General features: G+C 45.1%; 1 protein-coding gene across 3 annotated transcripts in view; it reads left to right on the top strand.

Moving 5' to 3' along the window:
• Positions 1-26,378, top strand: part of TSHZ2 (teashirt zinc finger homeobox 2) — a 411,205-nt gene that overhangs the window by 273,709 nt on the left and 111,118 nt on the right. The window lies entirely within an intron of this gene.

Below are 26,378 nucleotides of genomic sequence, written 5' to 3'. Positions count from 1 at the left end.
GATTTATGATGACAACAGAACGCGGAAAAGCAGTTAGCACTGTGTCTGCCCCCACGGTGGGTGCTCACTAAATGCCATTTGCTGATCCTGTTAGGTGGAATCCTACCGTCTGGTGCCTCAGCTCCGTTATCTTAAATACAATAATAAAATGCTTCCCTACCCTCTTTCACAGGATTATTGTAAACATCATGTGACATAATCTACATCAGCTGCAAAGGAAAGTTACAAACTTAAAAAAAAGAAATAGAATATTTTGTTAAAGTCAAGTCAAAACCCAGAGAATGAACTTCTGCTGAGCAAAAATTTTACAACTGAACCCTAATTTTTAGTTCTTCTGTCACCATTTTTTCCTGCATTTTCAGGCTCCCCTCAGTTCCTGATACTAATTCCCATTCAGAAGCTGTTTAATTGGTGGGGAGGGGGTCCTGGAAACTCACCAGCTCAGTGAAAAATTCAGTCCTTCAAGAGGTTCTGAGTTTAAGTCTTTTTGATCTTTTACCCCTCAATCCTCTAATCCTTTTTGTGAGAAGTCTTCAATTATCCCTGTTTTTAGTTCTTATTTCTCAACTTTCCTTTTGAAAAGCAGGATTTGCATCATGTCTTAAAGGTGAAGGCAGCATAAAACCTTCCTTCAACAACGCTGCTTTGGCTGATAAAGACTCCAGTCCTCTCTGTTGCTGGCGGCTCCACTGGGACATTCTCTCAGGCTCACTCAGCTCTTTGCTCAGCCCTCCCTGTGATCTTGGAGCAATGTTGAAGGACATCATCCTGGTGTTTTCCACTTAGCGTATTTCTGCTCAGTCATCGGGTCTGGGTTTTGTTCTTACTCCCTACTGATACATAGAAAGGCTTGCCTAATGCTTCTCCACCTCAAATTCATAGTCATTGGTCATTGGTGTGACCATTCACGCCTGTGGTCACAGGTCATTTCCGTTCACAAGCAGAGCCAGGCCCCCAGATTGCAAGATAGCACAGTGGTCACAGGCATGTGTCCTGCAGTCCAGATCCTCCCGGTCCAATCTCGACCCTGCACCTTTCTAGATGTGAATTCTGGGTAAACAACGTAAATGCTCCATGTTCAGGTTTTCCTATAAAAACTTGGATAACAATACCCTCTGCCTCAAGGTGTAGTAAAGAAGTTAAGTGAGTTAATAAATATATAAAGAATTTAATTTACATTGTAAAATGATTATAAATCAATAAAAAATGTTTAAAAAAAAAAGAATTTAATTTACACTATGTCCTGGCTAACACTAAACATTTAAAAAGTGTTAGCTATTATTATCAGAAAGCCGTGTTTCTCTAATTTCACTTAAGTGAAGTTCATACTTTTGGCCATATCTGCATACCCCCTTGTGATAGTATTTACTTATCATAAACACTTTTATTAAGGAAGAAATTTAACTAATCACTAGCCTTAATGGAAAACCAGTGTCACTTACCCAAGAAAAGGAACTAATGGTAAAAAAAAAAAAAAAAAAAAATAGGTAGATGATGATAGGTTGATAGACAGACAGACAGACAGAGGAGAGAGAGAGAGAGATGAAGTGCCAGCTAGACAAAGTTTTTACATCTGGCTGGACCCTGACACCTGCCTATGTCTTGGATCTGAGCTCTTCTTTCTCCCTGTTGTGATCGAGGTCAGGAAGTATTATTCGTGAGAGGTTAAGGATTTGGACTTGAGACTCAAACTAAGACTTTCATTTGGAGGTTAGAAGAAAATCTAAAATAGGGCCATCTTTCACTCTATAGTTCTATTTTTTATTGCTGAGTTGATGAACCTCTTAAAAGCTTCTGCCCTCCACCCAGTGGTGTGCACCCCACACTTTGGCTAAGATGGGGCTGCAGGATTCGTTAACACTCAGTTCTGAAATGACTGCAAAAACCGCTGAGTAGTTTGATGGATGTTGTTCTTGAAGACTGTTTCTCCTTTCAAGCTTAGTTCTCAGTATCCAGACGTCCCGTCTCCAGTTCTTCTTTGTGAGTTTTTTGGATCTAGGCCTGGGGTCATGTCTTCTCCGAAGTCCAGAGATTGATGTCTTGTTGAGAATTTGGAATTTTCTCTAGACAGCCCACCTCCTGGATCGAGGAAAAGATCAGACATCACACATGAGCAAAATAGTGTGATTATGTAATCTGGTTGCTCTAAAGTTTTATTATTAAAAGACTGTAACCTGTCTTTTTAGCATGAGCACCCAACATGCAATATGCCTGCAGTTTCCAATGTTTAAGAATTGAGCCCCTTCTAATTAAGCACTGTAGTGTTATCTCCCACATGGATCAGTTCACCAAGATGAGTGAAGTGCTGTTTAAAACAGCTAGGCCAGCTGGGCAAGCACTTCGGGGATGTCTCAACTCCAGCCCTTTCCCTCCCACGTTCTCTATCTTCTTCTGAAAACAAAGTCTCTGAAATATCTTTGCCCCTTAGCATAACTTGAGTTTGTTCTGTTCTTCCTTGGTCTGAGGTCAAAGTCATCTTCCTAGAAGCTCCTTTATATTCTTGGTCCAAGGCTAAGGTTAGAGTGATATGAACCCAGAAATACAGCTCTTATCTTTTCCCTGTTCAAGGCAATTGAAGGCTTTGCGTAGTCACTCGGGCTTCTCACGCGCGCTTTGGATACTTGCCCCAAGCAAAGGAGCTGAGATGAAACCAAGTTTGGGAATTTCTGCAAGTCCAGGGACTCCCTCCTCAACCCCAAAATGGACTTCAGAGTCTGCTTGTTCTACAGATGAGAAGAATGAAGCACAAAGAGGAAAATGATTTGCTCAAAGCAAACCCAGGGTCTTTGATTCCCAATCCATTTACCCCAGACAACTGCGAGACAGAGAAAAAGCACATGAAATTTACATCCTCCCCGCTCCCCTGTAATACCCTGTCCTAAGGCTCTTAATGATTTGGCCACACTGGCAGTTTATATCACCTTATCTCTAGAGTTACCATGTTTTTATAATTTCCTCCCTCTACCATAGATTTCAGTATACTAAGAACTAGCAGGGGGAATGATGTCAGGAAATAAATTCACTGTAATGATAAAGCCTCAAATTCAGAAACATTAAGGGAAATTAATCCAACGAGAGAGGTCATAGAGTCCTGATACAATTTCTAGTCTGTCAACCACAGCATCACTTGGGCTAGTCATTGCCAAGAGGTAGCAGTTTCAATAATCTGGTTTGAATCTAGGCTCCATCACTTCTTAACTGTGTGACCTTGAGCAAGATTTAAACTAGTCCAAGCCCCAGTTTACTCACCTGTCAAATGGAGACAGTAATAGTATCTACTTCCTGAGGCTGTTGTGAGGATTAAATGTTATAATTAGACCCATGCTTGACAGACTGAAAACACTAAATAAATGTTGTCTGTAATTATCATGTGACCTGTGAACAGCTCTCACACCCTGGATCGTCTGCTGTAGACTTTAATGGCCTCTTCATATATCAAAGGGTTGGCTATGACATTACACTAAATGTTGAAGCTAATTCTTGCGCTCTCCTCTCCAGGCAGGCAAGCAGGAAAAACAGTGTAGCCATGAAAGGGCCCCTTAGGTGGATGGGCTTGGGCTCTGTTCCTCCGACCCCTTTCCGCCACAGTGCTGTTGTGGGGACCCGCCTCCTTAGAGGTCTCGTTCATGCAAAATCTATAACCTCACCCTTTTTCTCCCAAGTAGAAGAACATTTATACATTCATTCAGACAAATATTTACTGAAGACCTGCCAGATGCCGGGTACTCTGCTATGCATGGGGCCGTCCACAGACGAGCTCTCCTGGCTCTTACATTCTAGAGGAAACGGGCGACAACCCGCAAGTGAGCAAAACCGCAAGACCACTTCTAGAGCGGTGCTACAAAGGGTATCAGGCGCGGCCCTAAGGCAGAGAACGGCTTAGGTGGCACGGGTTGCCGTGTGGGTCGCACAGGTGGGCTCCCCAGACAGAGCCGTTCAGAGGGCCCGCTCTGACGAAGTGCCCTTTCGGCTGAGCCATAAATAATGAGAAAGAACCAGTTTCAGAAATCTGGGGAAGAAGGTTGCAGGCAAAGGCAAAAATAAGTCTCTGATGCAAGAAAGGGTATGGCTTATCTGAGCAACAGAAAATGGGACGAGCATTGGGGCAAGGAAGATGAGGTCGGGGAGCTGGGCGGCTACCAAAAGGGAGGTGCTGAGAAGGCGCTGGAGCGTGAGCCCAGGACTGGCAGCCTCTGGGCTACCCTTGGAGCGGGTACGTCGAAATGCCACTGAGGGAGGGGAGCAGTGGTACAAGGAAATGTAGAATCTAGTCTCTCTTTTTTTCTCAAAGCCAAATAAAGAGTCTTATTTCAGTCCTTAAAAAGGACTGATCACAGAGTGCTTGCAACACACCCGGTAACTGTCCACGACTTCTGTTTCCTTCTTGAGAATCGCTCACGGGAGCCTGGCTGTCTCAAGAGGGTCTGTGGGGGTCATTCTGTGGCTTCCAGGTGGACTCTCCCAACACCTGTGAAGCACGCAACCGCGCCAGTCGGCGGTGACACAGTCCCGGTCTCAGGATGGACAGGATGGAGGGAGGCTTGGAACCTGGGAACCGCCTTATTCCCGGGCAGGCCCCCAACTTAACCGAGGACCCCATCCGTTCCCTAAAAGAGATAAGCCGCCCCCTGTCTTACGACAGAACTGTAGTGTTTGAACACAATTTGGAGTAGTCCCACTAACAGGGTCAAGAAAAAACTGAGGCGACTAGTCAATTAATCAAATAAGTCACAGCCCCCCAAAGAGTTTATGTAAAATAACTTGAGCTGCTGTTTTCCCCTTAAATTATAGTAACTCATCGGCTCACCACATAACATGATGAGTCCCACCTAATTATAATAAATAAGTCCCCCCATAAAAATATATTCCACATAAATATTGTGGATCTGATCCCCGTACAGATATATTGTACTATAAAATAGGTTAATGTGTTTTCCCTTTATTTTGCTCATTTAAAAATAGGTTCTATTTTTATTTTTTCCATCCCACACATAACTGCTCTATCTTTTGGGTCATTTTGTTGTTCACGCTGTCTTTCTTTTTTTTTTTAAGTACAGTCAGTTACAATGTATCAATTTCTGGTGCACAGCACAATGTCCCAGTCATGCACATATATACATATATTCGTTTTCATTCTTTTTTTCATTAAAGGTTATTACAAGATATTGAACATAGCTCCCTGTGCTGTACAGAAGAAACTTTTTAAAATCTATTTTTATATGTAGTGGCTAACATTCGTAAATCTCAAACTCCCGAATTCATCGCTTTGTCTTTCTTGTTTGTCTTTAATTCTAAGACTAATAGATTATTCTCCACCCCACTCCAACCCAATTTTGCTTTCTTGATTCTCTCAATTGCTAAATAATTAGTCAGTATAGTGTCACGATATGTACGGAGCCCAACAGAGAAGCAGTCTTTGGCTTTTGGCACAGCTCAACAAGTGAGTTCTCAGTATTGAAGTTTGAATTTTGGCTGCATGTCCTTATTTGCTGGTAAACATCTAAGAATCTAATTAGGTGACTACAACTTGGGAGTTCTTATGTGGACAATTCATTCTGCACCATAATACCCAGATTCCAGGGGACACCGACTTCTAAACATGACACAGAGATTGTTAGAGGGTGACGTGAGGGCATATTTTTGGCTTAAAAACTTAATCTTAAAAGGTAAAATAAACTAAAATATTAAAAAAAAAAAAAAAGACTAAAGCACGCTTTCCTCTCCTGGGTTTTATCTCCTTTTCTTCCCCCGTGCTGTTCAGCTAATTCCCTGCCAGGGAAGGATTGCTGTAACCAAGCCATTACACAAAGACATGCCAAAGACACTTTCAAATAAAGTGTTTATTTCTCTCAACAACAGAGCCAGCAATTTTCAGATTTTCGTTAAGTGCAGCCCCCAGCGAACCCTCACAGACTTCCACATTTTGGTAGATTCTGAGCATTGTTTTGCAATGGTCTTTAGGAGAAGGGGTCGGGGGGTGGGAAGCACAGCAAATGTCCAACCTCAGGATGTATTCAAGGGGCCTTCAAGTCACTGCCAATTCAGGATCTGCAAAATCACTGCAGCTCTTACCACCCAATCTATGCCTTTTAAGGTCAGAAGTATCATTAAATCACGCAGGACATCTTGTTCTGTTCAAGTTCCTTTTCATTTTCCCATCCCGATGGCAGTTGCTCAAACTTCTCCAGAAAGGGAGAAGTTTTGAAGTTCACCTGGAAGAGATTTTCTTGACAAAAGATTTGAAGTGTTCGTGTTTTCTTTCTTTTCTTCATCATCTTTTTTTTTTAATCTGAAACTTTAATATTTTTGATCTCTAATACATAAGCTACAACAAGTTATTCCCCCCTCCCCTGAACCCTGCCTTCTCTTTCTTCTAAAATGTCTGGCATCTGCCTGTGTTGGTCTGGTTTTGGTGGGTGGGTGAGTGAGTATCATTAGCCTCAGATCAGCTCCACACATCAGTCAAAGTCATTAGCTGGTCAAACAATCTAACTTCAAATTCGCTTTTGAGAGGCCAAGTGTTGAGCCCTAGAGCTTCAGGCAGTCCTCTTTGGGGATTTGGAGAGAAAGCGGGGACGCACGAAGGGGTCCGGGTCTGCCATTTGAGCCCTTTGTCCCAGGAGAAGGTGTTGTGTGTATTTGGTTTTGTGGATTAAATAGCTCTAAGGGTAGGAGGAACTGCAGACAGGGGTTTCTAAAAGGCGAAAAAAGAAATAAATATTAGAAACCATGTGATTTAGCAGAAGGAATTCGAATTTGAGAATCAACAAGACTAAGGTTCAAATTCCATCTTTCCCAATGACCTGGGGGCCTTGGGCAGACCGCTTACCCTCTCTAAGTCTTATTTTCCTCAACTGTAAAATGAACATTAAAAAATACCTACCCTACTGGTTTGCCAGGAGAATTAAGAATTTGGTGACAATATTCTCAGGTTGCAGTCGATGCTCAATAAATGTTAGACTCTTCCCATCCGCCAAGTCAGACAAAACCTTAAATATTTATACATGCAGAACACGTCAGCCAAATTCCACAGAAACAAGATGGCAAAAGGCAAAAACCACACTCCCTAGAGGAGCAACAGATAAGCGTTTGCAAAGAGCAGTTTCTCCCCCATGGGCGTCCCTTCCTTAGTTACTCGGCGACTTTAGTCCCATCATCTCTAAAAGCACAGTGCCGCCTTCAGCCCCCAACTTTCAGGTTTTCTAAAAAAGGAAGCTTCTCTTAGGAGACAATTCACCTTTGTGGCAGTGCCATTTGAGGGAGGAAAAGTATCTGTTTTAAAAGGCACCCCAGCCAAGGTGAATACAGCTCCCGTTTAGCACTCGGAGATGAGACTATCATAATATTTAAATCAGTTCTGAGAACTTTCTTTGAAAAGGAAAAGGGGGAAGAGACCCACCAGTTGCCTACCCGAGGGGCCAGGGGAGTCCAGTTACCATAGAGACTCAGTGCCGGCAAACGGTATTGGAGAGCAGATTGGTGTCTGTTAATTTTTTTTTTTATTTGTAATTTATGTGTGTTGGCTCATTCTCCGAGCCAGTCCAGATTTTCCTGTTTACCTGCCATCCTGCATGATGTGAGTGAGGAATGACAATGCCAGGTTTCAGCCGTTTCTTCAATTTGTAAACATTATTGTGGGTCAGAAGGACAGCGGAGAACACATGGAGAAGTCCGTGCACTTAATTTTTGGAAAAGGCTTGGGGACAATTGCATGGGGACTGCTGAGAGGGGAGAAGAGCCTTGCGAAATTCTTTACGACGATCCAGAAAGAGTTCTGAGACCTGTCTGAGTCATAAATTCTGGTTTCATAGAACCTTTTTAATGACTCATTATAATTCCTCAGTGAATACAAAAAATAACATGGAACCCTTTCTATCAACCTGTGGCAAACACAATCCTTGCACACAAATTGTGTTGGCCCAGACTTCTAAGTAACTAGACTTCCCAGCAGTGCACGGGTGCTAGGTGGGAAAGTGGACATTAACGGTGTTCCTCGATCCCTCCTCACACTTCCCTGGGATTTGGCTTTGGGAAAAAGTCAGTCCCTCTGACAATTAAGTGGAGACAGTTCCATATCCTCAAGAAAGGAGTAAGGAGATGAATACTTTATAGACACCATCCGTTAGTCTCAGTGAGCCGTGGATGAAGAAAGGCAAGCCCTCGCGATGGGCTTCAGTGGATGACAACTAATAAATACTCATTTCCATAAAATTTAAATGAACGCAGTAAAATCTACCTCTTGCTGTGCAAGAACCCCATCTCATTACTCAAAATAGCAGCAATGTAATTACCAGAAGCCACACCCTCCACGCCGAGGTGGCTGGTGGTGAAGTCATAACTAATTTCCACACACGCGGCCACCGCGGTAGTAACACTAAGTACCTAGGCTCTTCCAGTTCTTTCTGCTCTAGGCCATATCTCCTTCCAACCACATGCACCTTATAAAATAATAATTTTCAAATGCAGGGCTGCATTTTGATTAGCCCAAAGACATAGCAAAGATTCCTTTTTCTTTCAGCGCACACAGGCAACAGACCCAACACTTAAATACTTAAAAACGGCGTGTGCAGTAAGAAAATTTCAAAACTTTAAACACCCACAGAGACGGACTGATGTGCCACCCCAGCTGAGTTTCGCATCCTCTTTGCATTTTAAATGACCTTTAAGCAATGATGAGCTCTGTCTCATTGAAACTTAATTGCTTAATTAGAGAAGCCATTTTCGGTAGACAAATATTTCCTTTAAAACTCATCTTCTAATTTTGCAAAGGCTTCGTTGGATTTTAGGCAGAATTGGAAACTGTTCCACATCTTCATCTTCAACAGCAAAACTGGAGAGCGGTTTAAACAGTACTGAGACGAACTGTATTTTCCTGTGAAGACTGAGAGTATCTCAGAGAGCTACTCCACAGGGTTTGCAGTCAACTGAAATGTTTTCAGTCGGTAGAGATATGCCTTCACTTCCACACCATCTTAAAATTCAGAGCCCTCTTGGAATTTCTGTGAGTTTCCAGATACTTTTTTCCCTTCGTCCCTTCTGGTTATGATAGGGAGGCACTAGGGGATGGTGATTGAGAACAGAGATGCTGAGGTCAGACTGCCTAGAATGAACTGTCGTGTGACCTCGGACAAGATAAGTAAGCTTCTTGTTCCTCAGTGTCCCCAGCTGTGAAATAAAGGAAGTAATAGATCCTACTTTACACAATCATTGTGATGATTAAAGAAGTTAAACTTTCAAGCACTTCAAACAGGGCTTGCCATGTAGTAAATGTTGAAAAGACAAGTTGGCTCTTATTACTGCTTTGACTTCTGCAGAATTCCTTCTTCCCACTCTTTTCTTGGTGGTGACTCCTTTATCACGTCCCTCGAGTTGACACAAGGTGGGCTCAGCCCTTTCTCCTTAATTATTGATCACCTTCAACCTCTACATACTATAATTCAAACAACATATCTAGTGGTGAAGTTCTGTACAAGGTGGAGGTGATTAGAGTAAATCATTTAAATTTAGTTTTTGAGATCCCTCTGATTATAACGTATCTGTTGTACCAAACATTATACTACTTGTAGCATGTATAATATTATAGTAAAATTGAAAAGTCCCTTAGCCCACCAAGTTTTTTCTCTTCCTCACCAACTCACTGCCCCTTGGGGGAAAAAAAGCAAAACAAAACAAAAAACTTCCCTCTTAATTATGCAGACCCATATAATTCTTTGCCCCAAACCTAAACACAGCTCCCAACTGATTTCGCACAGCAAAGATCTGTTAATGAACTCTTTAAAAACTGCTGATACTACCTAGTGGATCCTATTTTTGTCTGCCCTCCATCAATCTGGGAACAGAAAAGGGAGTGGGTGGAGCTATGTGAATTCTGCTCCCCCAGGAGAAGGCCACTGTCTGCTCCAGTGTTAAAGAACCGCTTCTTGTTCATCCTTTCCTTCCAATGCAGTGGTCATCAGCCCCTCCAGAGAAAGGGAGGCTTGCGATGTGTAGATGGGAAGTGTGGATTTCTTGCTGCTGAATGCCTCTGCTTGTCAGCTGCACGCACGATGCCAAGGGTGCCTGAACTGGGGCACTCTGCGCCATCCCAGACGAGAGAGCGTGACAGGACATGTGAGAAAGGCTCCTTCACAGATTTCAGGCCACCAAAAATTCTCTTGGCTCCCCAGCCCCATACTCTCTGCTCTGGTTTTCAGTTGGCAACAAAGAGATGCCTTGAAGATCTCTCCTCGAACATGATTTAATCTCAGGGTCTGGTTCCTCACTGGGCATCAGACATGTGCAATATAAAAATGTGTTTGGCTGCAAGTAACAGAGGACCCAGGTTTCATGGGTCTCAAACAGAAGGTCTGTTCTGTCTCACCTAATAACAGGCAGCTGCCCTGGAGTGTCTGGTCCTCAACCACTTAAGGGTCCCTGTAGTTCTTGTGGGATTCTTTCCCGTTGTACTTGTCACCGTAGTCTTAGAGCCTCACCCACCCCCCAACCCTGGGAGCATCACACCTGTGTGCAAGGCAAGGAGGCTGGCAAGGGGCACCCCTCTGCTCATTTGCTCTTCTAGCCAGAAAAGCAACTCTTTTCTTGGACCATCCCTTCCCCCCTTAAAAAAAATTCCATAAGCATCTTATTTCCCAGAAAAGCGTGCTTGGCCATACCTAGATGAATGTGAGGCTGAGAAATGAGTATTTTGCTCTTCCAGCCCCTGCTGTAGAGGAAGTGGGAGGGCTGGGAGGCAAGGTGGTAATGACTGGAATTAGGTCTCCGGTGGGGTCAGCCACACCAGAGAAAGAGAGGTCTGAGATTTATAGACGTGAAGTGCCTGATTTCTTATTGCTGAATCCCTCTGCTTATCAGACACACAATGCCAAGAGTCTGCACAAAACCTCGGGAAGGAAAAAAAAAAAATCAGTTAAATATTTAGATGATTTGCCGACATGGGGAACTTGCCGTTGGCAGCAAAGATTTATTAAACAGGCTACAAAACAAGATGTCATTAAACAGTTTGAAAGCATGCCCTCGTAATTAAGAAAGGAGAAGGTTTCTAATCTGGGTAATGAAATCTGTGGCTCAGATGAGCATTCATTTTATTAATATTTATTGCGCACCTACTGTGTGCCAGGTACGGCAGGGGCTGACCCCAGGCAACGGAACAAAGCGGGTCCCTTCTGCCAAACCTACTGGTAATAATAGCTATCACTTACTGCATACTGATGCTGTGCCAAGCAACGTGCTAAGCATTTTGCAGAGCAACGGTTTACCCGCTCGACAACTCTTAAGAAGTAGGAATCATTGCCCTCAACTCAGACATGGGGTGAGAAACCGTCTCAGTTTATCTGGACTGAGAGGTTTCCCAGGACACAGGACTTTCAGTGCTGAACCAGGGAAGTCCCGGGCACAGCTGCTTAGACTTGAGAAAAGTGGGGCTGAGTGCAATTAAATGACCTCCCCAAGGACACACGACGAGCGCGCCGCGCTCCTAGAATCCAGTCGGATGCTGCTCGTTGCCAGGTCCCCTGCCCCTCCCGGGCTGCAGCCTAACTCCTAAACCTCGTCTTGAACCCAGAACTCTTACGGCCTCCCCTTCCCTGCCTCTTCCATCCTGCCTCCTGCTGCTTCTCTCAGCTCGAGCACAAAAAACACAGGTTCTCTTTTTTTTTTGAGCCACAGAGCGTTCACGGAAAAGCCCCACCCGCAGCGGATGCACTTGGGTGGTCTTTCAAGGGCCAGCACCACCGAGTAACAGCAGCTCTGTTCTGACCCTGCAGCACACAGGCCGCTGCCCTCTGGGCCCCTTCTCCAGGCCATTAGTGTTTAATTGCCTACAGACTGTTCCTCAGCCCTGGTTGCACATTAACGTCACCTGGGGAGCTTTTACAACATACTGAAGCCAGGAGCGTTCAAAACAGAATCTCCAAGAGCAGGCCTGTATGTAGAAATTTTTTACCCTTGTAAAAATTGAGTTTATCTTATCTACAGGAGAGCGCATAAATATTGAGTGCAAAGTTCAATGGATTTTACATATATTCGCACCCACGTAACCACCCCCCAGATCAAAATATGGACCATTTCCAGCTCTCCACGAGACCCCCTTATGGGCATAAATATATTTTTTAAACCCTCCGAGGTTATCTGAACGTGTGATCAGATCTGAGGGCTACTGGTTTAGGGCCCAAACTCTCCGTGGTCAGAGATGCTCCTTGTCTCCCAGGATAGCGGTGGCTGCATGTCCCCCTCTCAGTGGACACAGAAGAGAATAACCCTTAGTGCGGCCCCTTGTATTTACACGCAGTATATTTACACCCACGACACGGCGAGCGCCTTGAAGGCAGAAACTACATCTCGCCAAGAGCCCAGCAAAGTGCGTGACTTACCAGATGGGGAAAAAAAAGAATAAATAGACACGTGTAATGGGGAGTCCTGCTTGGTCTCCATTTAGAGGGTTATGGGAGGTTCTCGGAGAGGGCAACGCAGCATTGAGTCCCCTTTTTCCGTGTCTGCTTTTTTTTTCTTTGACCTGAGAAGGGCGAGTTCGAGAAAGCGTTGATTCTGGGTCTTGTTCTCTCGCAGAGTGCCCGCTCGGCCTGGGCCCAGGTGACACCAGTGATGCGCAGTGTAATTCTGCGGTGTTGAAAGCCAGTGTCAACTGCCAAATGGGGACAGGCAGGGCGTCTCGGCCGTGACATGTGCGTGTGTGGGTGTGTGTGCGTGCGTGTGTGTGTGTGTGCGTGCGTGCACACACGTGCAGCCGGGAAGTAAGCCGAGGACTCAGGGAAATTGATGTTGTACCAGCAAAAGGCCACTGACACTTAGGAGTGATCCGTGTCGGAGGCACGTCTCGCTGCCCTGGGTCACCGGGGGAGGCCTTTTTTTTTTTCTATGTATAGAATGTACAGAAAAATATGTATTCTTGCCTGGAGGGCAGTTAAAAAGATTTATTGTGTCAGCATCCCCAGATCATTTGTATGTTGTTCTGCCCACATGCTTTATTCATAATGTCTATTTTATTCTCTTTTATTTTGTCAAGTTGGTGTTCAATACTGCTGCTTTCGTCCTAGAAAATGACCCATTATCAGAGCAAGGCTACATGGCTGTGGTGAAACGCAAGTGGATTGTTGGGCAAACTTAAACATCTGGAGCGGGTTTAAGCAGCTGGGAGGGCTTCAGGGTTTGGGCTTCAGATTTATTATGATGTTGTCCCTGAAACCTTGCATTGAGGAGGGGGAGAGGAGGAGACAGTGGGGTTTAACCATGATGGAAAACTTGGGGGCACAAGACTGAAGGACATTGCAGATCTTGGCATGAGGGGAGGACCAACAGGAGAGACAGAGAAGACTCACATCACATCATCCCACAAAATGGCTAATAGAGAAAATACAAATTACTTGCTTTTCATGGATTCTCTGAGCAGCTCAGAGGTCTTGGGAAATGACTGCTGTGAGTCAAGGGCCCTGTACTCATTTCAAAGAACACCGTCCTGTTGCTGTCAGGCTACTTCAAGAAGTGTTTCAGCTCTGAATTGGGTTCTGGAGTCCAGATGTGAGAATTGGAGGCCATTAAGCTCTTCCGCCTGCCCTCCCTCCCCACTCCCTTCCCAGCACAGACATGCAAAGCTTTTTATCAAAAACATGTAGAAGAAAGCATTATTTAAAGAGAAAGGAGAAGGAAAGGGGAAGGGAAAGGAGAAAGAAAAGGAAAAGAAAGGGAAGAAGGAAGAATTGAAGGAAGGAAAGAAGGAGAAAAAAATTGCACATTAGAAAAACGTCAGGGAAGCATCTTTTATTTCCTAAGAAGGTGGTTTACAAACAAGAAAACATTATTCTCTGGGGCAACTAGCATGATGTGTATTTTACATACGTCTCTCATATTAGCATGCTACCAGGAGAATGACATCACCATGTTATTCCTTGTTCCTCAGCTGTGTCTGCCTGGCCTTTGCAAGGCAAGTCCAGCCGTGCAACAGTGTTGGATCTCAGTGCACAAAGCTTCCTCTCGTTCAACATTACTTGAGAATAGAAGGAATATGAACCCCCTTCCCTTCAACACTTCTTTCCACCTGGAAGGGAGTTTTGATCATGATGAGGTGGTGGGCCTTTCTTTAGTGTGTTCTGTGAAGCACTAGTCCCAAAACTCAGGGGAGAGGTCACAATCAAATAAGTTTGGAGAACGCTGCTGACTCCACCTCTGTATTGGACATTCTCAATGGACATGAGCACATTAATAGCTCTGAGGGGTCCTGAAGTTAAAAAAAAAAAATCCTATTAAGAAACGCTGTTTCACTCAGCATCCCTCAACTGTGTTTGACCACAGAAGTTTTTTCTCCACCTAGAATCCTTTAAAACAAGAGTTGCAAAGAACATGCTTTGAAACAAGCCAAGGGCTCAGGAGACAGAAGACCCGAGTAAAGACTAAAGCTCTCTTACCAGCTAGTCCAACTTTCCCTTTTTCAGATGGGAATGGAGTAACAGAAGTCATATTGTCTGTGGAGGGTCACAGAGGCAGAATCAGAACCACGTCACCCAGGACACATGCATTCACCCCTGTTTCCCTGTCACTATGAAACCAGAGCAGAGGTTCTCAGTTGGTAGGTCTTGAAGAAGTCACAGATGTGTCCCCAGATTCTGATTAATGTGTGTATTCATTGACTTAATACAATGCATGTGTATTATTTCAGTTTCTGTGCATTAGGAATCCAGGTTCACGTTAGCTGGGCCGCAAGATTGCAGTGCAGGTGTTGGCCAGGGCTGCCGTCTCATCAGAGGCTCAACTGGGGAAAGAGTTGCTTCCAAGCTCCCCTAGATTCTAGGCAGAATTTACTTCCCTGCAGCTCTAGGACTTAGGGATTGCCAGCTGTTTCCTGGTGGCCACCCACAGCTCCCAGAGGCCACCCACAACTTTCCTTGCCATGTGGAGTTCACTAATCCAGTCACTGATTTCGTCAAAGCCAGGAAGGGAGAGAGTCTCTTGCAAGATGAAAGTCACAATTCTATGAGTCATAATCATGGAAGTGACATCTCATCACCCTCGCCATATTCTGTTGTTTAAGAGAAAGACACAAGTCCTGGCCACACTTAAGGGAAGGGAACCACACTTGGGGCATAGACGCCAGGAGATGGGGATCATCTTAAGAGTCTCTCTGCCATGATGTGCAAACTTTATTTTTGCTACAAATGAGTATACTGTTACAGAGATATCTGGTCAGGTGGAACGTTAGGTTGAGATGATCATCTGAAATGCTATAAAGCAAAACGTACCTTGCAACAAGATAAAAGTGAGAATTGCAGCACAGAGTAGAATTTCATCTCACAAGGTGTAAACTTCCAAAAGCAGCTCATAAGAGGAAAATTGCCCATCACCCAATTTACCATTAAAAATCCCTTATGCCATCCATAAAGCAGGTGCACTAATTCTTGGGTATTACTGTCTGGTGCATTACCTTAAACTGTAATTCTTCTGCTAGTGGAAGTCTAAAACTCATTCAGCCAGACTGAAGGAAAGTCCATACTCAGAATCTGGGCATCCAGACCATCCTGTCTTAAAGTCATTTCCTAACAAGTAAAGAGAATATGGATGAAGGCTACTGAAGCATTCCTTCTGGCCTCCAGAGATGATTCCTTTCTGTTTATAAGTAAGTGTCAGAAACTTTGTAACATGCTAATGGACTTGTTTTGTTGTTGAGGCTTAAATGAGATAATATGTACACCTGAAACAAGTCCTCCCTGAGTCTGGCACCTGTTAGGCATTCAGTGAAAGTTGGCAGACTTTGAATGTATGCCTTGATAATACACAAATACACATACAGTCTTTTGAAGAGATGTGGGGAACTTGGCCACATGCGTCCTGCTTGTCCAAGTTGGCGTTTCCTCCTGTAAGTCCCCCGAGACTCCTGTCCTCATGTGCATTGGGCTTATTTACCTTCATGGGGTGAGGTTTCTACAGTCTGTTTTATTTATTATTATTTGAATGAGTCTTACGAAGACAGTTTACCAAGAATGATGGAACTCCATTCAAAGGTAATGTAATAATAAGGGAATACAGTTGTTTGTGGCGGGAGAAGCAGTGAGTATGTCTCATGAGTATATAAGAGAGTCAGGGCAGGGCAGGAGACATTCCCTCTGAGACAAGGGGATGCTGGAAGGCGCCCTAGCGTGTAGCACGATCACTGTGAGCACACTTACAAATCCTGGGAAACGTGCACACACTACCATGGTGACTGCCTCGGACGAATCACTACCTTGATCGGTTTAGGCTGAGTCTGCCATCAGCATTACTAGCTTTTGATGGCATGTCACACACCCCAAACAAAACCCTGCATTGCAGGGAATGTTTTCCTATCCTTCCTGCCCTAAATAGAATTCAGGTTCCAAGTCTGGTGTCAAAAATTCAAAAGCTGCAGGAGCCAGGCCCATAGGTAGCTGAAAAGAGCAGGCAGAAGACGAGAGAGAGGGAGACGGAGCAGGAACGGCAAGCAATCGCTCGATCTCTGCAAAGACATTGGAATTTGGATTCTTCTCCGGACACCATGTGGATGAAACAGAGCAGGCCTGCAGCTGGGTCCCTGCAATGAGCACACAGTTCCACGTTCTTAAGGGCCTGCAGGTGGCAAAGTCTGTTTATGTTGTCCTCCAAACCCTAGATTTTTAAAAAGGGAAATATTGTTACCCGGCATGGAAACAAGATAGTACATTTTGTGTCGGTCTGACCGCATTGAATCATTTCACATTTTCAGTAATACGACGTTCGCTCTAGAACTTGCAGCCGCAAACCTCCAGGCGGGGTTAGGAAGAGGTTAGATTCTTTTTCCATTATTTTTCCATGAAGGACCGTCTCTCAGTAACTCTCACTACTGTTATCCCATCTGGTTATAAGTGAAATACAGATTCAGAATATCATTTTTATCTGCACATATTTAAAATGTAATGTCCAAATATTATGCTGTTTGAAAAGAGACACCTGTCCGAAAAATTCCCAGGAAGGTTTTAGAGAGTGCACTTAAGCTCAGATTTAGACACAAGTAAAGCTCATTTTTCATTTGGTAGAAACCTCAGAGTAGCCAAGACTTGGAATACATGCCGAGCGTTTTGCAAATACAGTGATGCCTCATTTGTCTGACGTGGACTGTTCCACGTAAATGCGTTTCCACATAACTGAAGCTTGTCCCTTTGCCCATCAAATCATATATTTATTTTAGCCATTTTGCATAGGAATATTTCTGAGAGTGCATTATACACTTCCCTACCGCCTTAAATAGAATACGAGAAACATAATTTAATCTTGGCTTTCTGACTCAGGGTCATAGTCAAGAATATCAAGTATTGGGCTGCTCTCAGCTCAAATAAAGGGATGCCTCTGGGCCCTCACAGCATAAATGGAGCTGTCCGACTTGACTTTGTAGGAACTGGAGTTTGTCATGCTTTTGAGGTTGTACCTGCTGGCTTTCCATCTGATCCTTCAGTGTTCTCATTGGACCTAGACGCCCTTTTTGTTCCCCACCCACATAAATGTGTCTCTTCTGTGAAATGAGAAGGTAAAGTGAAGAGAGTACCTTACTTGATGGCCAGAAACCCTGGATTATTTTCCTGTTTTTAATACATTCTGTGGCTTCGTTGACTAAACAACTTACTCATTCCATCTTGGCCTCTGTTCAAGCATCTAAAAAGTGAGAGGATCAAACATACTGTTCCCTAAAATCCACTAAGTCTATTCCAAATTGCATAGTCTTACAACATCTTTGACTCTGTTAGAAGAACAAACATGTTAAAATTGTGGGTAAACGTAGAGACTAGGTCCTAAGTAAGAACTTCAGCATCCCTGCCAGAAGCAAAATGCATGGGTTATACGTTACCGTATTTGCTTGTAGGTTGTATCCTACATGGTTGAGGCTGTCCAAGAAGTGATCGCTCAGTAATTGAAATATCATGTTGTTTCAGTTATCTATTGCTGTGTAACAAATCAACCCAAATTTGGCAGCTTAAAGCGACAATGATTCATTATTTCTCATGATTCTGGGGTTCAGGAATTCAAGCAAGTGTCTGCAAGGCAGTTGTGCTTGATGCAGTATAAATTGATGGAGCTCCCTTGACTGCATCCACCTGCCATTGGGCTGGGCTGGGAGGGTGAAGGGGTCCTCAGCCGCGTGTCTGATGCCTCGCTTACTCCCCCAATGGCGTCTCTCCCACGGCATGGTCTCACCCTTCCGTGGTCTAGCCCTAGCTTTTTACAGCATGGTGATTGGCTTCCCCAGAGGGAAGTAAAAGCTGCTAAGCCTTTGAAAGATAGGCCAAGAGCTGGCACAACATCACTTTTGCCACATCTTATTGACTAGACCAAGTCACAATTCAAGGAGGTTCAAGGAAAGGAGAAAGAGACCCCACTTCGTGGTGGGGAGAATTGTATGCATGAAGAGGAAGGGAGGGAATGAATGGTGAGCATGTTTGGAAACTCTCCTACAGACTTGAATACACCTTCACATTATAGTTTAGAAGCCTAAAGGTTTTCTCTCAACGTCAAAAGCATTAATTAGTGTTGACGTAGCTAGTTATTCCCTTAAGTCGTGTCAGTCTGGTAAATAGCGCTTTTCCTCTGGGAAAGGAATAAAAAGCAAATCCCCACTTTTAATTGGGTACTTCTCTGAATTGGTTTCCAAGTCTGTACTTTTCTCTTGTAAACATACAGCCAAGTCTCCAAGTTCTGATTCAGTATTTGATGAATCAAAGTCAAATCCCGTGAAAGAAAACATTACCTCTTTCTGAACTTTCCGCAGAGCTGTGCTTGCCTTTGGTTGTTGTCAAAATTCTATGAAAGTGTTTGCCCAACAAGTCAAATTACCCAACTGCAGTATTCAATTTGCTTTCTTATCAAGGGAAAATAGGTTCCTTTCTCCTCCCAGTTTTTGTGGATTTCCTTTTGTCTGTCCTGGCGCTCATTCATTCATTTATTTATGCAGATTTGCTGAGCACATGCTATGTGCCCGGCCGAAACCAGCGTCAAATAAGTCTGAAGTTGCCCTGCTCCCATGGAGCTGACATTCTAGCAGGGAGAGTGGATAATAGAGAAGTAACCAATCAATTACCATTGCAATGTATGCTGCAAAGGAGAAGTCTGAAGAGTGGGTGCTGTGACCTGGGGACCTAAGTTAGTATGAGAAACTGGCAGAGGCCTCGCAGAGGAAGAGATGTTTTAAGCTGAATGCTGGAGGTGGGTGGGTATCCGCTGGATGAAAGAACTGTGGAGGAGGGAGGTTGAGGAGGAGGGCACTCCAAGCAGAGGGAGCAGCACATCCCAGACCCTCTGGAAGAGAAGATGTGGTGGGTTCAAGGAACTGATAAAAGTCCAGTGTGGGATGACAAGATCAGGGTGAAGACGTGGGTGGAACAGTAGAACTAAAATAGCCGCTTAAGAGCTGTGAAAGCTCGGGCATGTCGTTCCCACTCTTTGAGCCTTAGGGAGAGGAGAGGAAGGACCATGGCGATGCTTCTTTACCAACCATCCCCACCCACAAAGAGGCACAGACACGACTCTCACTCACCATCTGGCCAATTGTGTTGTTGCTGAGGGTTCGAACGTGTCCATAACGTCTTCTAGGGGAGGGTATAGCTCAGTGGTAGAGCACGTGCTTAGCACGCAGAAGGTCCTGAGTTCAATCCCCAGTACCTCCATCAAAAAAAAATTTTTAAATAACATCTTCTAAGCGCCAGGTACCATGTTAATTGCTGGAAATAGAAACATAAATAATAATAGATGCACAATAAAGACGAACTTACAAGGGGGGAGACTGTGCCCTCCAGGACCCTCAGCCTGTTTGGTAGTGGGTGGGGGTAAGAGGAGGGAGTGTTGCCCCCAAATGCAATCAGTGCTATGATGAAATAATTGGGGGGGCGGGGGGGCAGTCAGGTTAGAGTAAGACCTGTAGCAGCCCTAAGGCCTGAGAATGTTACCGAGCCCTCCTTTCCATCCAAATGCATTTCAAAATAATATTTTGTTTATGTTTAAAATGACAAAAAAGAAACAAGCACTAAAAATGAAAGAAATTCTTCCTAGATTCGTGATTATGTGGTTTTCGCTAAGTTCGTCAAAGCTGAACTGCACGCATTGTTATTTATTTACTCGTGTGCACCTTTTGGTGTCCTCACTTTGCCAGTCACCTAAGCCCATGTTTGCCCTGTCTTTCGAGTGGTTTTGCAGGAGCTAACAGTGTAGGTATGATAGAGGAGGTAGATTCATTCCATTGGAGTGTTGCGATGGGGTGGGAGAACAGAAGAGGAGGTGTCAAATCAAGCCTCATCTTGAGAAGTAATGCAGTCCTTAGGAAACAGATTCTGGTTGCTGTTTTTTTAAGTTCCTAATATGACAAAGGTTTAAATAAGAGAGCCTACTTCTCTCTCATCTTAACCATACAAACATAAGCAGTCCTAGAGCCAATATGGTGGATTCAGTGTCCTGGTCCCTGGTTCCTTCCATGTTATTGCTCTGCCGCCCTCTACACATGGCTTCCCTTCCATGGTCTAAAATGGCTGCTCAGCTCCCACCATTACATCTGCATCTGGTCCACAGAAGGGAGGGAAGGAGATAAAGAGAAAGCATTCTCATTCCTTCATAGGATGCCACCCACTTTTGCTCACAGCCTGCTGGCCAGACCTAGTCACATGGTTATACCTACCTGCAAGGAAGGCTGGATACTGCAGTCTTTAGCTGCAAGGAAGGCTGGGTACTGTAGTATTTAGCTGCAGGGAATGTTGGGTGCTGTAGTCTTTAGCTGGGTGGCCATGTACCCAGCTAAAACTCAGGGAGCCATATTACTAAAGGAAGAAAGGAAAAATGAATATTGAAAAGCAACTAGCAGCTTCACCACAGATGGCAGGTGGGCATGGCCAGGATGGGCAGCCAAAGACAGGTACTTATGAAAACACCTGTGGGGTTTTATGATGCCCATTTCATAGAAGAGGAGCATAGAAGCTCAGAGAGGTTAAGGTAGATAGGGTGGCATACCAAGGCTGCAATGGGAGTGGTCCCACCCTGAGGACAGGCAGTAAAGAAGCACGTTGTCTGTATAAGAATAACGAACTCACAAAAACGTCTTCTGCTTTGCACCATCATCGTGCGCTAGTGATTCCAATATGTCAGTGATCAAACTCTCCTCCCCTGCTGGGCCAGGCCCTTCCCACTGCCCGCTCAGCCCCCATGCCATTGCCAAGGCAGGCGAGTGCTGGAAGAGTGGTCTAAGATATCTTGAGCCTGAGCAAACAGGGGAAGGAGATGCGCAGTGCTGCAGACCTCTTCCCTACCCATCCCCAACACACACACCCTTCCCTTAGTCCTGGCCGACTCCTTTGCCATTGGTCCTCGAACCCAGTATGTCCTGTTTAGATCTTTGTTCAGATCCTGGCTCTGTCGTTTCCCAGGTCTGTGACTTTGAACAAGTCAGTGAGTTTACAGTCTGCCTAGCCCAGTGATTCTCAGACTTGAATCCGAGTGAATCAGAATCACCTGGGGACCCTAGTTAAAACCCAGACCGCTGGGCCCCATCGCCAGAGTTTCTGATTCAGTAGGTCTGGGCTGGTGCTGAGAATTCGGATTTCCAACAAAGCCCTAAATGACATGTGTGCTGTTGGTCCAGAGACCACACTTTGAGACCCTGGCCTAAGAAGAGGGAAGTGTGTTCTACCATTCGTCCTGCTGAGTGCAGCCGGTCACAAAGGAACCATGTAATGGGAGGCCGTGGGAGTTTTAACTGTTTTTGGAAACAGAAAATACAAAGTAATAACACATGACATCAGCTAATGATTTCCAATTTTCACTTTGCTTTCACAAAGGCCAAGCACTGGCAGTAATGGCAGAAGCAGCTACCTGTCTTCATCAGCCTCCCTAGGGCTCAAGTCAGTGAGACGAAGGATCGTTACAAATATGCCGCCAGCTTAATACACCTATCCCATAATGATTGCTCAATAAGTTTTTGTTGAACACACACATTTTATTGAATTTTTACAAAGTCCCAGACATCACGCTGTGCACTTTATGGGCGTTATTTCCATCAGTCCTCAGAATAACCATAAAGCATCTCCTGTCATTAGTCCCACTTTACAATCGGGGAAATCAAGACTCATAGAGGGTTTTTTTTCCCTTTTCTTTCTTTTTAGTAGAGGTACTGGGGATTGAACTCAGGACCTCACGCATGCCAAGAACACGCTCTACCACTGAGTTAGACCCTCCCCCCAAGACTCATAGAGGTTAAACATCTTGCTGAGGTTCATTTACCCAGAGATGACCAAGTCAGACCTCACCCCAGTTCTGCTTGACCCCAAGTCCCACTCTTAGTTGTAATTATCTTAGAGGTCAGCAAACTTGGCCTGTAGGCCACATCCTGCTTGCCACCTATTTTTGGAGAACCCATGAGTTTTAAATGCCTTTACGTTTTTAAATGGTTGCAAAAAAATTAAAAGAATCCAAATAGAAGGATAGTATTTCATGACACATGAAAATAGACGTTCAAATTTCCACGTCCCCCAGTAAAGTTTCATGGAAATCCAGCCACGCCCTTTTATTCACACATTATCTGTGGCTGGTTTTGTGCTATAATCAGAGTTGAGTGCTTGCAACAGGGCCTACAGAGCTCACAAAGCACAAGCTATTTACTACCTGCCTTTTACAGAAAAAGTTCGTCGATGTCTGCTCTTTTGATTCATATGGGCCTTTTCACAGTGTTAGATTCAAGAAGAAATTGCTCCAGGTGAAAGTCATCACAATGAATCATTTTTTTTTCTAATTTTTTAAAATAACACCTTGTTTCATGAGCTGCCTACAATCCCACCATTAAAGCTTCAGTGTTTTTGCTTAACACGGGCTCTAAGTAGCGCCTTTCCAGAGGCAAATACCCCTGAGAGTGGTAGCTCATTATTTGGTTAATAACGGTGGAAGAAAGCAGTGTAGTGTTTAGCAAAAGGCAATGGTCCAAGGAAAAGGCCACCAGTATTCCCAAATGCTGCAATGTCTAGTTTCCCAGTCCAATTTCCCGGAGTGAAACAAACCCACACAGCCGAGGCCCAGTATCAGAAGGTTCCAGCCGGGCTGAGTCCCCCTGGTCTTGGGCAAGACCCACTGGAGACTGAGCCTGTTTGCTGGATCCCAAAGAATCAAAGGTATGGATTACAGCGGTCAAGTTCACACAGAGAATTGTTGATTGTATTTTATCCTTTTAAATATGGGTGAGTCATAGAAAGCTCTGCAGTCAAAAATATTGACTGCATTGATCTCTGCCAACCGCAGAAGCAGCCCAGGTGGGCTGCAGTGGAAAGGCTGTGTAATACTTAAAATAAATATGTTATCCTATGGAAGAGGCAGCTCCTTGCTTCCTTCCCCTCCCCCACCCCGAAAGCAAGTTGGAACCGAAAAATGCACGGATGCCAGTCAAGCAAAAGGAAAAAGCTCTTTTGCAGCCCCGCTTGGATATTAGCATGCAGGCCTCGAGTCCCGCACCCCGTTCCAGGGCAGCAGGAATACAAAGTTTCTGCAGCATGCCTAGATTTTGCAAGGAGTGCGTCAGAGTGGATCGGATTACAAGGCCTGATGAGCAACGCTGGTTTCCCTGCAGACAGCAGCACCTGATTCGTGCAGGGGAAAAAAGACATTGCCAGTCACGGGCCTTCCTCTTGCAAACCTGCAGCCCACGTTCCAGAGCAGAATCTTTATGCACCACTTCCTTATTCCAGTAATCAACCTTCTATTCTGCACGGTCAAGCACCCACCCTTGGCCACCCCCCCCAGCCCCCGCCAAATGTTGGGGAGGTGTCTCTGCCCTCGAGAAGTCTATGGGGAGAGACAGACATCAATCTCGAGGCTTCTCGGTGGCAGAGATTTTCATCTTGTTTGCCTTTCTGAGAGCACAGGGCCTGGCACGTAGTAGGAGCTCAGCCAGAATTTGTCAAATAAGTGACTAGATGCATGAGCTGAGTGTGATACAAGGAGAGGAAAATGAGCCCAGATCGTAGACTAGTAACTAATCCCGCGGGGCTCCCCAGAAGAGGTGCGATTTGGTCTGGGCCTTGAAGGATGCACGGGAGCTCAGGAGGCAGAGAGAGAGGAAAGGGTTTCTTAGAATGAGTTCTTCCCGCAAAAGGGGACAGAGAATGGCTCTTTCTTCCTAAGACCCTTCTAGAAATAGGCACTGAATAAATCAATATAGCGGAGCCTCCCCATAGATGCACCTGAACCTTCTAGAATTCAACATGTGAACACCCTCCAAAGATACTCAGCATGGCCCCAGCTTCCTCCTGCTGCCTCTGGTGGCGGGGCTCAGGGCCCGGCAGTTAGGACGGTGGCTTGTCCTGTGGGGTGATCTAAAGAGGATCCGATGCGCGGCAGCAAAGGAGTCCGAAACTGTCCCAGGGCAGGTCGAGAGAGCCTCGCCCACATGTCACCCAGGATTTGCCAGGTGAAAGGATGGGGGAGGAGGGAGAAGGGTGGCAGGAATGCCGCGTGGCTTCCCTGGGAGCAGAAGAAGGAAGAGTTGCTGGGCTCAGTTCTGCTCAACCTTTCCTGAGCCCCAAGAGCTGGGCCCCTTGCTTGGCACAGGGTGTAAAACAAGGGTGTTAGCCGGAGAGGCAGCTTGGCACCATTGGCGAGAACGCAGGCTTGGAGTTAAACATTCATTCATCCCCTCACTCATTCATTCATTCATCTAATATTTATTGAGCACCTACTATGTTTTCGGCGCTGGATAACGTTGTGAAAAAGCAAAGCGCTGCCCTTGTAGAAGTTACGTTCCAGGAGAGGACGACCATAAATAAATATTAGTGTTTACTGAGTGCTTACTTTGTGCATTGTGTTAAGTACTTTATGTGCACATTAAATACAACAGTTAAAACTCGCAAGAAAAAGATAAGCTAAGTTACGACACTCCCATTTTACAGATGGAAGACTTGAGTCACAGAGAGTTTAAACAAGAGCTCTGGGGTCCAGAGCTCAGGCATCTGACTCCAGAGTCTGCTGTTGACTGCACATTGTCCTACCAGAGGACAGAGGGGGACCGGGCTTGGGAAAGGGGGCAGCTACGTTTGCTAATGTGATCCAGGAAGTCCCTGGAGCAGTGACATTGGGCTGTGACTCGAATGAGGAGGAGCCAGCCATGCCAAGATGGGGAGAAGTGCTGCGGGGAGAAGGGCAGTGAGGGCCCAGGAGGCAGTCTGAGCAGGTCTCACATGGATTCTGCCTCTTACTGCTTGGGAATCATGCGCTTAAGCTATTTACCTTCTTGAAGCCTCAGTTTCCTCATCTGAAACATGGAGACAAATCTTTTTAAAGAGAATACGTGTAATGTGCTCACCCAGGCCATTATTCCTGTTAACAAGACAAATGCCTGCTTTCAAGAATGTCACAATGACAAAGGTACAGATAATTATGATACAGTAGGATCTGGATATAAAATGCTTCTCATTCCCTGGAAACTTTGACATCCTGGGTCTGGTTAATTCTTGCCTTTTCTTTTAAGCCCAGCCACCCTTTCTGGGCCATCAGCCTAAACTTCAGTGGCCGAGAACCGTCCTGAGTGTCCCTCCCTCCAGCTCATCCCAGACCCACTGAGCAACCCTCAACCCCACCGGTGCCTAGCAGCCCACCCTTGATAGGTGGGGAGTCATCCTCAGGACAACCAATACGGCAGCCAAACTTGCCCCTTGGTTGTACCAAGTGATCCCTCAAGGCTGTAACTGCCACGGGACAGAGCCGGGATCATTCTAAGCTTATGGCAGTAGTTTTGTCTGTGGAACAACCCAAAGAGGAACGAAGGAAAGGTGGCAGATGAGTGCCAATTTTTCATGGGCAAGGAGAGCCTCCAACATACATCACCCTGGAGAACCAGCCAGGTGCGGGGACACTCACAGGTGGGAGGAAGGGGAGAGAGAAAGGGTCAGCATCCTGAGCAGCAGTGCCATTGGCTTCCCTGGCAGTGGAGGCTGGAAGCCATCGTCACCACCACCACCCTCTTCCTCCTCATTCCTAACCCTTATAAAGCACTTGCAATGTGCCAGGCTTTGTTCTAACTGCTCTGTACCTGTCACCTCACTCAGCCATCATAGTGTCCTCTGAGATTGGTTCATTATTTTCCAGATTTTTCAAATGAGGAAACATGAACAGAGAGGTTGAGTAACTTGCCTGTAGTCACCCAGCTGGGAGGTGCGACCCCTGCCTGGGATAGAGGTGTGTCCCACCGTCGAGACTTCTTGCTTCTCGGTATTATTCTCTTGCCATTATTTACATCAAACTTTTTTCTTGCATCAACTCACACTTTTTAACTAAATTGAATGAACATTTCATGAAACCACTACCACAAATGAAACCAGTCTTGCTTGTCATAAACGGGGAATCACTGTAACAATGAAAATGCAGTAACA

The sequence above is a fragment of the Camelus dromedarius genome, chromosome 18 (genome assembly GCF_036321535.1).
Source record: "Camelus dromedarius isolate mCamDro1 chromosome 18, mCamDro1.pat, whole genome shotgun sequence".
NCBI lineage: Eukaryota > Metazoa > Chordata > Mammalia > Artiodactyla > Camelidae > Camelus > Camelus dromedarius.
Note: the sequence above shows the minus strand (reverse complement) of the source record. Positions and strands in the feature narration are given on the sequence as shown.